The following is a 16,776-nucleotide window of genomic DNA, read 5'->3' on the forward strand; positions in this document are numbered from 1 at the left end:
AAACAAAATCATATTCAATTCCTTTGTGAATGGCTTCTTCCGCTCAGCATTGTTTTTGAGGTTCATCTATCTTGTAAAATATATCATAGTTCATTTTTATTTATTTAAAAAATGTTTATTTTTGAGAAAAGGGGCGCATGCTCAAGTGAGTGAGGGAGGGGCAGAGAGAGAGAGAGAGAGAGAGAGAGAGAGAGAGAGAGACTGAGAATCCCTAGCCAGTTGTGGCACTCCAACTCAAGAACTGTGAGATCCTAACCTGAGCCAAAATCAAGAATCAGACACTTAACCAACTGAGCAACCCAGACGCTCTTTTATTGCCGATATATCTTATTTGTTCAGTAATTGATAGACATTTGGTTTGTTTCCAACTTTTGGTTATTATAAACAAGGAACTATTGCTGCTAGGAACATTTGTGTACATTTCTTTTTGTCTTTGATTTCTCTTGGGTAGATACCTGGGAGTACAGTTGCTTGAAACCCATTAAATTTCTTATCATTGCTTAGCCACAAAAATGTTTCTTTAAAAGAATAGATGATAGCACTAGATTTGAGAAGGAACACAGTTCTATGATGTAATAGTTAACTTGGAATGATTAGAGTAGGCAAGTGAAAAGTTCTAACACATGTAGTATGACTAATAATGGAAACCACTTCAGGATTTATTGGTAGATGAGCAACTACCAGAACCTAAAACCAAGTGAAGGCAATTAAAATTAATGGGTATCTAAAAAAACATTGAAAACTTTGGTTCCATGAAAAATGAGAAAAATGGAAATGGGACTTCATTTGCATTTATTTTGACAGAAAAGTGAAAATATGTAACACATAAAATGTCCTTCTTAACATAAAAGAAGGCCATCAAGACTTTTGTAGATAAACAGGCCAAAGATATAAGCAGTCAGTTCATTCAAGATCAATGTATACAGCAAGTAAACATTCCTTCTTGGTAGTGATCACAGAAATAAATATTTAACAAGTTGGTTATATTAAATTAGCAAAATTGATAGCGCTGGATGGAAAGATTGTGTTAGTGATGTTGCTTTGTATGTTGATCTAGTTCATGTACAAAGCAATGTGGCAAAGCCTATCCAGATCCTTGGAATAGTAGATTCGGAAGTAACTTTTATTTTAGCTTTCTTGAATGTAATTTAAAAAATTTTAATAGTAAATTATTAAGGGAGGGAATACATCAGAAGATAAGAAAACAGTACAGATTTTCCCCATGTGCTGAAGGTGAGTCTGGTTGTGCTACCCTCTCCACTCTGTCTCTGTGACTCATTCAAACTCTGGAGGCACTAACTCAACGCAGCTTTTTTTCTTTCCAGCCAGAGAACACATGTTTGTTCTTCTGTAGCCTGAATCCTGCTTTTACAGCTTTGGCTAAATCCTGGATCCAGTTGTTCTTTAATCCAATGACTCACACCTTAGGAGTTACCCATCCCACTCCACGAAAAAGCTATTAACTTTCTCATTTGGAATAAATAATTCTGTCATATTCTGTCTACAATTTATATCAGTAAATTTGCTTTAGACACTCACAGGAAAATATGCTTCCTATTGATTTTTTTTTTAAAGTTCTTTGTGGAGTTCTTCTGTATGGGTGGGACCAAACACTTGTGTCACTCCCAGTTAGTACACTTACAGTACAGTCATCCAACAGTAAGTGATTTTTTAGTTTGACAAATTGTCTGCCAAAAAGTGATAAAGTAGAACATTCATTGAATCAAGAAATGGAACTTGATCCTTGCTTTATTTATTTTCCCCCTGCGCCTTTCAAGTTATCTTTTTTCTTCTAACTTCAGAAATTCTTTCCGTTTCTGATAAATTTTTATTGGATTGATAATATTGATAATATTTCCCCCTAAGTACTAACATTATGGATTTTTACATTATCATACTTGTTATATAAGGCTGTAAGATTTTAATTGTTAGTTGAGCTTATGTGAAGTCATAGGTAATGTGTAACAAGAAGTTAGGAATGATAAAAGGCAAAAAAATTCTTATTCATTTTATTATGCTTGCCAGCAACTTTTGGTTTATTAAGAATTATATTGTCAATTTCCTTTACAGAGAGCAACCATAAATACTCTTCTACTAAAACTGTAAATAATCTTTTCCTGTAGGTAGTAGTGTAACTGTATCTGGTCCCTTTAGGTATTTCTACTCAAATTGTCTTAACTACTTAAGGATCTCAGGAAGGGATGGCACTGTAGATCCTATTAGTTTTTGATTAATTAATGCAACAGAATCGGAAAGTCCAGTCAGTTAGGTGACTTGACTTATCTTGAGCTCTGATTTCTGCCAGCTTATTCAGGTCACTTACGGTGTCTCTTTTTTATACTGGGAGAGGTATTGTTAGCCCTTGGCCATTTCCCTGGCATCTTGGATGTTTCTTTTCCTGATTTTCATATACCTGACTATCCTATCTGGTATTCCTTCAAGCATTTTCTCCATTAATTTCTCCTTAAATGCTAGTGTTCCTAAAAGTTCATTGTTTTCCCTGTGATTGTTACTTTTGGATCATTTCATACATCACAATATTAGTAACCACTCAAATGCTGGTACCTTTCAGATATCTTGAGCCCTAAGTTCCAAGTTTTCTGTCCTCTGCCTGCTGACATTTACTCACTTGGATGTCCGATAGAGACTCCAAAAGCAATATACTCCAAACTGAAATGAATCATTCACTCACCACCCCCCTCCAATATTTCCAAATATAGATAATGGCATTATCATCCAGTAGCCCACGCTAGAAACTGCTTTCTTCAACACTGAACACATAGGATCAATCACTAAACCCCTTTCACTACTAAGATCCTAGTTTAGAATCTTATTATTTCTTTATTTTAGTACCCTCATAACTGGTCTTTCTGCCTTCAATCTAGTACGCCTCAAACAATGTCAATTTGATCTCAGTACTTTCCTGCCTAAACCCTGTAGTGGCAAGTACCCTGTCATCTATATGATAAAGGTTGTACTGCTTGATATGTCTTAAAAGGCTTGGTGACTTCTTACTTCTTGAGCCTCAGTGCTATACTTCATATGCCAGACCTTCTCCTCAGTCTCCCCCTACTGCCGCCCCCCATGTTGTTTCTTACCTCTGTTTGCTCATTCTGTTTAAATCCCTTCTCCACTCATCTTGACTCTTACTCAGCCTTCATGATTCAGCATAGACAGTTCCTTTAAGAAGTCATTTTTGAATCTTCAGGGTGCCCTTCTAAGTGCCCTTCTTGTCTACTGGATTATTCTTATTCGTATATGAAAATGTTTTTTCTTTTAAAAAAACTATCTTGACTTCATTTTCCCTTCCAGCTATTGCTCATCTTTTTTGATAGAAATTTTTTTATTGAGGCATAATTGATATACAACATTATATGAGTTTGATATATAATGTTGGTATACAACATTATATGAGTTTCAGGTATACAACATAATGATCCACTATTTGTATATATTGTAAGATGATCATCATAAGTCTAGTTAACATCCATCACCATACATAGTTACAGAATTTTTTTCTTCTGTTGAGAACTTTTAAGGTCTACTCTTATAGCAACTTTCATATATGCAGTACAGTAATATAAACTGTAGTCACCATGCTATACATTACATCCCTGTACTATAACTAGAATTTTGTACCTTTTGACACCCTTCACCCATTTCTTCTTACCCTCACCCCCTGCCTTTAGTAACTACCAGTCTGTTCTCTGTATTTATGAACTTGTTTTTTTGTTTATTTTTAGATCCCACATGTAAGTGAAATCATACAGTATTTGTCTATCTCTCAATTTCAGTTAGCATAATGCCCTCAAGGTCAATTTATGTTGTCACAAATGGCAAGATTTCATTTTTTAATGGCTAAATAATATTCCATGGTGTGTGTGTGTGTGTGTGTGTGTGTGTATTTATCCATTCATCCATCAGTGAACACTTAGGTTGTCTCCATACCTTGGCTATTGTAAATAATGCTGCAGTAAACATGAGGGTGCATATATCTTGAGTTAATGTTTTCATTTTCCTCAGGTAAATACTCAGAAGTGGAATTGCTAGATCTTATGATAGTTGTATTTTTTTTTAACCTCCGTACCATTTTATGTAGTGGCTGAACCCATTCACATTCCCACCAACAGTGTACAAAGAGTCTGTTTACTTGACATCGTTGCCAACACTTGTTATTTCTTATCTTTTTGGTAATAGTCATTCCACCAGGTGTGAGGTGATATCTCATTGTGGTTTTGATTTATATTTCCTTCATGATTAATGATGTTGAACATTTTCTCATGTGCTTGTTAGACATCTGTATGTCTTCTTTGGAAAAGTGTCTATTGTGATCCTCTGCCCATTTTTAAATCAAATTGGTTTTTTGTTTTTGTTTTTGTCTTGTGTTGGATGAGTTCTTTATGTATTTTGGATATTTACCCCTTAATAGATTAATGATTTGCAGGTGTTTTCTCTCATTCAGTAGGTTGATGGTTTTCTTGGCTGTGCATGCACATTTCTTTGCTTCCCTTTAGAGCAAAACTTCTTAAAAGATTTGTCTATAGGTGTGGTTTCTCATTCCTCTTCATTCATTTTCTCTTGAATCATTCCAGTCAAGCTTTCATTTGCTGCTATATCTATACAGTTCTTGTCAAGGCCATCAGTGGCTTCCAAGTTGCTTTTCCAGTGGTCAATTTTTGTTTTTTATCTTACTTGATTTTTCAGCATCGTTTGATGTAGTTGATTTCTCCCATATTCTTGGAAAACATCATTCCCGTAACTTTTGGGACATATCACTTTCCCTTGGTTCTTCTCATACTTCACTGGCCACATTTTAAATTTCTTTTGCTTGGTCTTTTTCTCCCTGACCTGTAAATTTTGGACTGCTCCAAGGCTCTGTCCTTGGCCTTCCTGTCTGTCTGTACTTGCTGTCTTGGTGATTTCATCCCATCTCTTGACTTCACATTCTTTGTATGTGGTTGGTGACAACCAAATTTTTATGTTAAGCCCAGACTTCTTTCCTGAACTCTGAGTTCTTATCCAACTGCTTTTTTGACATTTCCGCATGATGTCTAACAGCTCCCTCAAATTTAATATGTCCAAACTGCTAACCCCTCCCTCAACCTCAATAAAAGATTAAAAAAAACACAAAAAACAAAAAACAAAACCTTACCTCCTTTAACCCTCCCAGCTCACATAGACACAATTACATCCTTCTAAGTTGCTTAGGTTAAAAACTTTGGTATTGTTCTTGACTCCTTTCTTTCATGTTGATTCATACAGATTCATACATCCAATCTGTCAGGAAATCTTGTGTTGTATAAATTACATTTCCTGTGTGTGCTGTGTTGTGTAAAGGTTAATCTTAGCTTTTTCAGTTTTACAACTGTTTTTTAAGAGCAAGAATCCTGAAGACCGTAGTTATACCAAATCTCTTAGTTTGAATTACCTCAGGTAAAGAATTCTGGTGGGTTGTTGAAGCTATTCCGTTCAGAATTGAATCTTGTAATCTGAAAGAACAAAAAGGAAGTGAGCTGTGAAAACTCTTAAGTACAGTTCAAAAGTCAGTGATTTTACATCTGAAGTCTGTTGTTCACATGTGCAAGATGATGACTAGCCCTTTTGAATTTATTGGACTTCTTTCCTCTTTGATTTCCCTTGATGTTTACCTCTTTTTTTCCTAGCAGATTCTGCTTTTGTATGTCATGCAGTTGAGTGTGTATCCCTCTTTTGCTTTTTTTTCTTTTTATCTTCCTTTCGCTCTCTTCCTCTAAATTTTTTAAAAATATTTACTTATTTTGAGAGAGAGAGAGAGAGAGAGACAGAGTGCGAGCAGAGGAGAGGCAGAGAAAGACGGAGGGAGACACAGAATCCGAAGCAGGCTTCAAGCTCTGAGCTGTCAGCACAGAGCCCAATGTGGGGCTCGAACCCACGAACCATGAGATCATGACCTGAGCTGAAGTCAGACCTTAACCAATTGAGCCACCCAGGTGCCCCTTGCTCTCTTCCTCTAAATGACCAGAATGTGGAATTGAAAATTTGCTAGGCTTATTGAATAAAATATTCTCTTTTAATTTTAAAGTATTTAAGATTTCTTTTTTTAAAAAATGTTTATTTTTGAGAGAGAGCATGCTAGTGTGAGCAGGGAGAGAGAGAGAGACAGAGAGAGACAGAGAGAGAGACAGAGAGAGACAGAGAGAGAGACAGACCCAAGTAGGCTCCACACTTGTCAGCACAGAGCCCAATGTGCACGGCCCCATCCCACGTCCATGAGATCATGACCTGAGCCAAAATCAAGAGTTGGTTGCTTAACCAACCGAGCCACCCAGGCACCCCGATTTAAGATATTTTTTGGTGGAGATAAGCACGGTGAACATTTTGTATACATTCTTTCAGATTTTTGTTTTCTAATGGTATATTAGCATATATATCATTCTTTCTGTGTAAAGGGACTACTGTATATCTTGATATATTTTAATTTCAGTACCAATAACTCTACCTCATTATTTTTTATGATTGTGATATTGTGATTGTGATGTCTGATATATCATCAGATGCACATATGTAGTTTGGTTTGACATTATCTGTCTCCAGTTTTTAACTTCTGTTAGCCTTGCTTAGTGAACATGCTTATGCATTTGCCATTGCACGTGTGTGAATATTTCAGTGTTTCTGTAGGTTAGATTTCTGGATGTGGAATTAGTCAAAGAGTATAAGCATTAAAAATCTTTGTGGTGCCTGGGTGGCTCAGTTAAGCCTCTGACTCTTGATTTCAGCTCAGGTCATGATTTCATGGTTGGTGAGATTGAGCCCTGTGTCAGGCTCTGTGTTGACAGCAGGAAGCCTGCTTGGGATTCTCTCTCTCTCCCCACCCCCCCTTCTCTCCCACTCCCCTGCTCACGCATGCACATGCTTTGTCCCCCTGTCTCTCTCTCAAAAATAAACAACCATTAAAAAAAAAGCTTCATAGGTATTGCTGAATCATTTTCCAAAAAGGTTGTAGCACTTTATATTCTCATCCCCAGTATATGAGAGTGCAATTCCTCCACATTCTTGCCAGAACCAGGTATCAAACTATTTTTAATTTTTGTCAAACTGATATTGACCACTTTGCTAATTGCCCATCTTCCTGAGCTTTTAGGTCTCTTGAGAGTTTCAGAATTAGATGCTTATTTACTCCTTCACATACATTTCACTCTCTTTCCCTTTAAACAAAATTCAAATAGTATAGGAGGGTGTAATGCAGTAAACTCTGTCTCTGCCCTGATAGTTTAAAGGGTGTCCAAGTGGCATTTTGAGTTTTGAACTGAGTGAGTTATGGCCTTCTGTTTGCATTATTCTATGACTTGACTGGGTTTCCAGACCTGTCACTCAGGGCCAGGAGTATAGTAGGACTCTTGTTTAGAAATGGAATTATGACATCGCTGAATATCTCATGGCTTAGTTTATTCATAAGTTGGTTCATAATGTTAAATGAACTGTAGATTGCTAATCTATGTAATACTTTCTAAGTGTATTTATGTATATACTTGAGAGCAGTACTTTCCTTTTGATTTAACTTTGATTTGGGAATCCCTGGTCCATATTGTGATATATATTTTATATTTTTCATGAAAAGTTTTTAGTTGTGCTGTGAGACAAAGGTTTAGCTGCCTTTGTTCTGTGCACAGGTTGTGGTTATTTATGGTAATATTCACGTGTATTGGGGGCGGTGACATACTATTTTTAACACCGTGTTAGAGTTCAGCTGTTACTGATCTATTTATATCTCTATCAGCTGTTTACTATTTAATTAATCAGCAGAGGACTTTATTTTTAAGAACTTTAACCAATAAAGGAAAATCTTGTATCAGTTCCTTTGAAGAAAGTCAGTGATTACATATTTATGCATATTCTATGGATTTAATAATAGCTTCCATTTTTTTATTATTTATAACTTGAAAGAATTTAATGTGGTATATTATTCTATAAGTATCAGAACTGATCTAGCTGGTTGACAATGTTTTACATATATATGTGTGTATATGTATGTAGATATATGCTGCCATTTGTTTAGTATGTACAAATATTTTGCTTAGTACTTTACATGCTTAGCATAATTTAACCTTTACAACAAACACTCTGAGCTAGGTACTGATATTATTCTCAATTTATAAATAGCGATTTATAAGTATCTTTATAACTAAAGGGTGGCTCAAAGAGGTTAAGTAACATAAGTAATACTCAAGGTCACACAGTAAGTTAGAAGGTGATAGAGCTGGAATTCAAACCTTAATGTATACTCTGTTTTATATAGCATGTTGTTATTTGGATGTAATACAGTTTGGCCTATCCTATGTTAAAACGAAACTTTTAGTTTCCATTATAGAGTATGAATCATTTATATTTTGTTCTATGTTAAAAAAAATCATTTGTGACTTGTGCCTATTGGAACTTCCTAAGAGGCAATGAATGTTATAGATTAGAAAAGACAGAATAATAGTGCTGTTCCAAGCATGTTTTGGACATCAAGGTTTGGGAGTTAACTTAGAATAAAGCCTTGAGTCTCTGATTTAGGTGTTTACTTAGTGAGAAATGTTATCTGAGAAATAAATCTTACTTGTTAAAGTGTTTAAACTGGGCTTCGGAAAGAAAAGAATGCTTTTAACAAGTAAAGAGTGTGGGTGGGTGGAAGCAAGGGTCCAAGAACAGCATAACCAAACACATGGATGCCTGGGGCTTATGTAGGGAATTGCTAGTAAAGCAAGGCTGGGATGGATGATAGTTTTTAGGAAGAATGGTAAATCAGGTTAGGGTGATTGGTGTCATTTTTAAAGTTATCACAGCTCTTGGATTTGATTTTTGAAGACACTAGAGGGACAAAAGCCCTTTTATAAAGGGAGACAAAGTGATCAAGTTTGCATTTTTAGGAAATAACTTTAGCATCAGTGTGAAAGGTGGAGAGTATGGAATCATAGTCCTCATCTTGACAACGATTATGGACCTGGGTTAGAAGGACGGTAATGGGAAGGGAAAGGCAGGGTGGAATTGAGAGATTGTTCTGAATCTGAATCATAATTCATAGGAATTGGTGACATAATGGATGTCTTATGGGGTTATTGGTATTACTTATTACTAATAGTATTTATTATTACTACTGTTTTGCATTTGCTCTAAGTGGCTTCTCATAGTCATATTTATTGTATTATTAGTAGGCTGATGGTTGAATTCTTGACCAGAGATGTTCAGGAAATGGTGGGGGAATGATGCGTTATAAATGTTACACTCAATGAAATATTCATTTAAAATCCTATTTGGGGGGGGGTGCCTGGATGGCTCAGTTGGTTAAATGTCTAACTGTTGATTTCAGCTCAAGTCATGATCTCACAGTCTGAGATTGAGCCCCATGTTGGGCTCTGTGTTGGGCATGGAGTCTGTTTAAGATTCTCTCCCTCTCTGTCTCTCAAAAATGAAATGAAATGAAATGAAATGAAATAAAATAAAATACTATTTGGTTTATTCAGCAGACATTTTGTTAATGTCTAGGGATATCACTGACAAAAAGGGATGCCACTGATCCTGATCTTCATGGAATTTGCCATAGTGATGAAGAGTCTAATAGATCTTGTTTGCTGTTCTTACTTTTCTGTGTAATCTTTGGGTATATGATTTAACTCCTAATCCTGTCTGATCATGTGGGATAACTGCTTATATAATAGTATTCTGAAGTTTAGATGAGGTAATGTGTGTAAAGTGCCCAGCAAAGTCCCTGGCATAAGCAAATATTTGTTCTCTTTTAATCTGCCATGGGTACGTAAACTAGGAAACACAAATTTATTAGGATTATTTCTCAAGTAGATGGCAGTAGGTAGCAAACACATTTTTGAAAGAGATTTTTTAAGTTTATCTTTCATGATGATTTGGCATCATAAAACCTGATTGCTGTTTTATTTTCTCCATTGTGAGTATAGATAGGTCACTTGGCTTGTGTGTCAGCCTCAATTTGCTGATGTATATGATCAAAATCATTCTTATTTCACAGGGTGATTGGGAGAAATATTAGAGATAGTGGCTATGAAATTGCCAGACAAACCTAAGTACATAGCTGAATGGTTCAGGTCAAAGAGTTTAAAATGCTTACGCTCATTGACCTCAGCCATTCAGTTATGTACTCATACATTCATCTCTGTACAATTACTAGCTTGGGAGGCCCTTTGGCAAGTTACTTAACTATTTTTAGTCCTCATTTATCTGTAGTATAGGGATAATAAAACATCTATCTCTATAAGATTAGTGTGAAGATTAAGTGAAAGAATGCACAGAAAGTAGTTTATCTAAGCGCATGGTAAGCACTCAAAAACTTGTGATTATTATGTATTATGTGGTATGCTTTTGACATTATTGAACAGTGAACTCTTCTTGGTTTGGCTTTGCTCTGTAGGTGAAATTTCTATGTAGCTTAATTCTGAATATAAGCCATATTACCTTTCATGGTAGTGAAGGAAAACTGATGATCCTTTTCAAAGGAAACTTCACTTTGGTCCTAAAAGTTTCCTAGGGAAAAATATTTTAGGCCTTGTGTTTAAGTCATAAATGGAGGTAGAATTGATAATAAATTTCAGTTGAAAATAAAAAAAAAGACGGGGCGCCTGGGTGGCTTGGTCGGTTAAGCGTCTGACTTCGACTCAGGTCATGATCTCACGGTCCGTGAGTTCGAGCCCCGCGTCGGGCTCTGTGCTGACAGCTCAGAGCCTGGAGCCTGTTTCAGATTCTGTGTCTCCCTCTCTTTCTGCTCCTCCCCTGTTCATGCTCTGTCTCTCTCTGTCTCAAAAATAAATAAACGTTAAAAAAAATTTTTTTTTAAAAAGAAAATAAAAAAAAAGAATAGCTCTTATCTGGGGGTATTACTTACCCATCCTCAGGAGCTTGGATGTCATGAGGGATTTTGGAGGGTAGATGGCATTTGAACATCTGAGTCATGTGGCAGCAAATGGGAGCCTCTGCGTTATACTCAGTCTTGAGGGGTTTATTTTCTTTAGTTCCAACATCATTTCCTATCTCAGTCAAAAAGATTGTTTCATAAGTTGCTTTGTTATTTCTATCTATTCACGTAATAACCAAAGCACTCAGTTGCAAATGTGTGAATTGTCAAAACCTTGAGGAGATAAATCTCTTGAAGAATTAACTGTCACTAAAAATGAAGAGACATGAGTAAAGACCAAGATGTTTTAAAATTAAAATTACATGCCTGGGCACCTGGCTGGCTCAGTTGGTGGAGCATGTGACTCTTGATTTAGGGTTGTGAGTTTGGGCCCCACATTGGGTGTAGAGATTATTACTTAAAAATAATGTCTTAAAAAAGTAGGATTATATGCCAGCCTGAGTGGTTGTGCCTAACGGATGGAAAAGGCCATTGTGGTTATTTTCATTACCTTATTAAGCATTTTAAAAAGCTATGAATGTTCTTTTGGGAGTAGATGTACTATTTGTATCTTTTAACATTTCCATTGAATTTGTTTGCCAAATAAAGTGTTTTATGTGTGGGTAGTTTTTTTTCTTTTTTCTTTCTAAGTAAGATCTAGATTCCTATATTTTGCCAATTTTGCTAGTCTTTAATGGAAACTTTTTTTTTAGTATCTCCCTCTCCCCCATCTCTTAGTGACTATCTAAATGAATATCAGCTGTCCTTAGATTGAGCCTGTTGTATGCATTATTAAATAATATGTAAGACTACATCCTTTAAATGTAGTACCTTGTTCAGTATTTCCCACAAATGTGATCACAGTGATTTACTTTTGTGGAAAATGAGGCTATTATTCTATGGATGAGGCTTTTAACTATCAGAGATACAGAGTGGAAGTGCAATTACTTTGTTGCTTCAGCTGATCTCAGGATGGTTTAAGGTAACATTTTAATATCACAATATCCCCTTGTTCTATCTCTACTATGCTAAAATACATGATACTTTTTATAAATACCTATTTTAAATATTGAAATAAAATATTTGACATTCTTTGAGGTAATTAGAGATTTCTTGGCATTTAAAAAATTGAGTTGGGGATCAGTATCTGTTCTTTAATACCAATTACCTAAAGAGGAGCCTCAAAGTCAAAGTTGAATGCCTCTTGCTGTGATTAATACACCATGAGAGGAGAAAATAATTAGTATTTGCTTGTCAACCTGTTTTAGGATGTGGGAAATTGGTTATTAATCTCCGAATTAGAATTTGGTGTAGGCTTTCAATAGCCTCACCTCAGAACTAAGGTTCTGATGATATATTTATTTTATATCTTGCTGAGCTTCAGTAATCTAATTTACTTTGCCTGAATTCTCAGTGAAGGATTGTCACAATTTGCATATTTCAGAAGGATGTGCTCATTGTAGCTTAATTTTGTATGTTTTGTATTGTTCTCATTAAATTTTGAAAATTTCTCCTTCCCACCTTCTCTGTGTCTGTTCTTCATAATCTTATCTCTGTTCCTATGTAGAGAGATAGAAGAAATACGTTTTCTTTCTCTTTTGTGAGCTGTCTCTATAAGAAGAAATTATTGTACAATGAGTGTGTCTGGAATATCACTTGGAGATGGGAAAAATCTTGGCAAATTCATAACATTTGCAAGATCTTTGGGTGGACAGGTTCATTCTAGTTTATGTGTGAGATTTCATTTTGGTGAAGAACATTTTGCCACTTTTCCATGTGTTTTCCTATAGCATATGAATGGAACTTTGTATTTCCCCCTCCAGTGGCACAGCTTAAAAATTTCAGCCTCTGAAACATGTGGTTCTTTGCTAGTCAGGAAGCCAAGAATGTTATAGAAACAAAAAATATATAAATATATAAACAAACAAATTCATATATAACAGACATGATGTATTCTAAGAAATAACTAAATTATTGGTGGCAAAAAATGTATAAGTCATGGGTCTCCCTATTTCTAGTTACACCCACCGCAAATCATCCTACACACAGCTGCTAGATTATCAGAGCTGTTAGAATAATCTCCCTAAAACAATATTTGCATCAAATCCTTTAGTAGTGGTTTCTCTTAAGAAGTCTCAACTCCTTAGTATAGTGTGCAAGACCCTCTCTTACAGCTTCACTTTCTCTTGCATTTCCCCACTTCTTCCTTTGGCTTTGGTTACCCTCTGGGGCTGGGCATTAATTATACATAAATGTATTGCAATACCTGTTCCTTTTCCACCTCCTCCTTCGCCTTGCCTTTCATTCAGATCACCACCCTCACTTGTAAATGCCTCCTTAGCAACTGACTGTTCCTAACTATACTTCTTAGCAGCCTCTCCGGATTTTGGTACTTAATTCATACTCTGTTAACTTATTCTCAGTGTAGAGGTGGTTGCATTTGGTTTTATAGATGTGCAGTTTCTCCAAAACAGGTGCCAAGTAAATGATGTGCTTTAATTGTGGAGTTAGAGTTAAAATTGACCCTTACTATTCTGATTGCTTCAGGAAAACTTCATAAACAAAGTGGGATTTCATAAGTTTGTACTCAAAGACCAGAGAGTGTGTATCTAAGTAGGAGAGGAGGAAGACAGTGTGGAGGTTTTAAAGGAATAATGTCAAATCTGTGATAGCTGTGAGACCATGGCAATCTACTTAATATACCTGAGCCTCAGTTTTTTAATCTATAAAATGGAAATGGTAATATCTACTTGGTAGGATTGTTGTGAGGATCAGAAGTACCTGCACATAGCAATTAGTCAATAGATGGTAGCTATTTTTATAGGTTGGGATTTGTTTGATTTGGCCCAAGAAAAGATTTGTAGGTTGAAATAGAACTAATGGGAATGATGTCATGGAAAATGGCAGAGAAGGAAGCTCCAAAGATTGGTTCCTTCACCAAGACAGCTATTAAGCTCGCATGAACTCTCTGAAGCAATTGTTTTGAAATTCTTTAGTCATACACTTGCAGCATCCAGTGGCGTGCTTAACGAAGAAAGAAGCTGGTAAATTTCTGAGAATTTTGGGTTTTACACAGTGACTACCATTTTCTTTTTTTTTCTTTAAAAACTTTTTAAAAAAATGTTTATTTATTATTGAGAGACAGAGACAGAGTGTGAGTGTGGGAGGGGCAGAGAGAGAGAGGGAGACACAGAATCCGAAGTAGGCTCCAGGCTCCGAGCCGTCAGCACAGAGCCCGACGCAGGGCCCAAACTCATGGACTACGAGATCATGACCTGAGCCGAAGTGGGACACTCAACCAACTGAGCCACCCAGGCACCCCCAGTGACTACAATTTTCTATCCTTCAGCCTTGTGACAATCAGCTGTGGGTATGGTGGCCCATGGTTCCTGATGTGACTTGCTTGTCCTTCAGAAATTGTGGTTTTATGTTTTGACTGCTGCTTTTGATTGCTGAGGGACCAGCACAGAGACTGACCATTGTTTCAAACCCCACAGGCTAATGTGATTTCTCTGGCATCTTCCAAAGAAATTTAAAGAGACAAAATACCTCTACCCCATTTTTCTGATTGGATCCTGGCATTTAAAGAAATTTCTGTCAGGACCCTGGCTGACCACAGAAATAATAGATCAGAGACTTCAGTGACAACACACAACAAGGAATATAGTCTTTGCAAAAAAATAAAAAAAAAGTTTGGAAAAGTCACTAAACCAACAACTGTATCCTTCATCTAATAACAACAGCAATCTGTAGAAAGAGGAGAGAACCTAATTTCTAGAATTACCACGTTACAAGATTCAAGGTATCCAGTTTTCAACAAAAATACAGAACATACAAAGACATAGAAATTGTGGCCCTTAATAGGAAAAAGAAATTCCTGAAGAAGCTCAAACAGTGGACTTAAGAGACAAAGACTGTAACTATTTTAACATTCTCAGAATGCTGAAGGAAAACATAGACAAATAACTAAAGAAAATGAGGGGAACAATGTGTAAACACATGGAGACTATCAATGAGAGATAGAAAGTAGAAAAAGTAAAATAGCTGAAATAAAAATCAGCAGAAGGTTTAGTAGCATATTTGAGCAGGCAAAGAAGGAATCAAAAAACTTAAAGATATGGTGATTGAAATACCCTGTCTGAGAACCAGAAAGAAATAGATGAAGAAAAATGAATAGTACCTAAGGGACATCATCAAGTGTATCAACATGCACATTATGGAAATCCCAGAAGGCAAAGAGATGGGAGAGAAAAGAACAGAAAAAAAAAAAAAAAAATTGAAGAAATAATGGATGAAAAGAATTTAATGGTTTTAGCTCTTATATTTAGGTCTTTGATCCATTTTGAGTTAATTTTTGTATATGGGATAAATTAGCTTTATTTTTTTGCATGTGGTTATCCAGTTGTCCAGTCCAGAGACTATTATTTTCCTATTGGATGGTCTTGGCACCTTTGTTGAAATTCAGTTGCTTATCGATGTACAGTTTTATTTCTGGACTCTTAATTTTACTCTAAGTATGTCTGTACTTAGGCCTGTACCACACTGTTTTGATTACTGTAGTTTTGTAGTAAGTTTTGAATTCAGGAAGTGTGAATCCTCCAACTTTGTTCTTCTTATTCAAGATTGTTTTGCCTATTTAGGGTCCCTTGCAGTTCCATATGAATTTGAAGATTGACTTTTCCATTTTTGCAGAAAAGGCTGTTTGAATTTTGATAGGGATTGTATTGAATCTGTAGATCACTTTGGTTAATGTTGACACCTTAACAGTATTAAGTCTTTCAGTCCACAAATACGGGATGCCTTTCTGTTTCTTTAATATTTTGTAGTTTTCAACGTGTAAGTCTTTTACCTCTTGGTTAAATTTATTCCCAGTTATTTTATTTAGGTGCCATTATAAATGAAATTGCCTTCTTAATTTCTTTTTTGCATTGTTCATTGCTGATGTGTAGAAACACAACTGATTTTTGTGTGTTTATCTTGTGAGCTGCAACTTTGCTGAATTTGTTTATTAGCTCTAGTAGCTTTCTTGTGGGTTCTATGGGATTTTCCATATATAGAATCATGCCATCTGTGAATAGACATAGTTTACTTTTTCCTTTCCAATTTGGAGGCCGTTTGTTTCTTTTTCTTGTGTCTAGCTAGAACTTCTAGTACACATTGCATAGCAGTGGTGAAAGCAGGCTTCCTTTTCATGTTCCTGATCTTAGGAAGAAAGCTTTCACTCTTTCACCATTGAGTATTATGTTAGCTGTGGGATTTTCATGAAAGTCCTTTATCATGTTGAAGAAATTCCTTTCTAATCCTAGCTTTTTTTTTTTTTTTTAATCATGAAAGGGTATTGGTTTTTGTCATGTGCCTTTTCCGCGTCAATTGAGATGATTGTGTGGGGTTTTTTTTTTTTCTTTCTGTTAATATGGTACGTTACGTTGATTGACTTTCTTATATTGAACCACTTAGGATAAATCCCACTTTTTCAGCCAGCCTCTGCTTTTCCAGCTTGGGTGAATTGCAAGTTAGGCTGAATAGAGGTGAGGGCCTTGCATCAGTCCTTTAGGTAGTCCCAGACAGGTTAGAACAGATAGACAAAATAATTTGTGATTTAAGTCTACTCTGCTCTCTCTGGAACCAGGTACCAGGGTCCCACACTAGAAATGCGGGTTGATCTCTTAAAGACTTCTGTTGTACTGGGGAAGGGTATGGGACAAGAGTAAGTAATGCCACAAAGATGTCCTACCATTTTTAAGTTGCCTTTTTCTTGATTCAGTGTTCACTTAGTTGCTGTAAGACTATTTTCCAGAATTCTAATTCTAAAAAAGTTGGTTTTGACAGTTTCTCCTTGTTTTTCAGTGTTTTTGAAGTGGGATGGGAGCGTGGAACTGCCTACTTTGCTGTTTTGC

The 16,776-nt window shown here is 36.0% G+C and overlaps 1 protein-coding gene across 23 annotated transcripts in view; it reads left to right on the top strand.

The window, feature by feature from the left end:
- The window catches only part of LOC122214492 (sarcolemma associated protein), a 151,622-nt gene that overhangs the window by 44,330 nt on the left and 90,516 nt on the right, over positions 1 to 16,776 (top strand). The window lies entirely within an intron of this gene.

The sequence above is a fragment of the Panthera leo genome, chromosome A2 (assembly GCF_018350215.1).
Source record: "Panthera leo isolate Ple1 chromosome A2, P.leo_Ple1_pat1.1, whole genome shotgun sequence".
Classification (NCBI taxonomy): Eukaryota; Metazoa; Chordata; class Mammalia; order Carnivora; family Felidae; genus Panthera; species Panthera leo.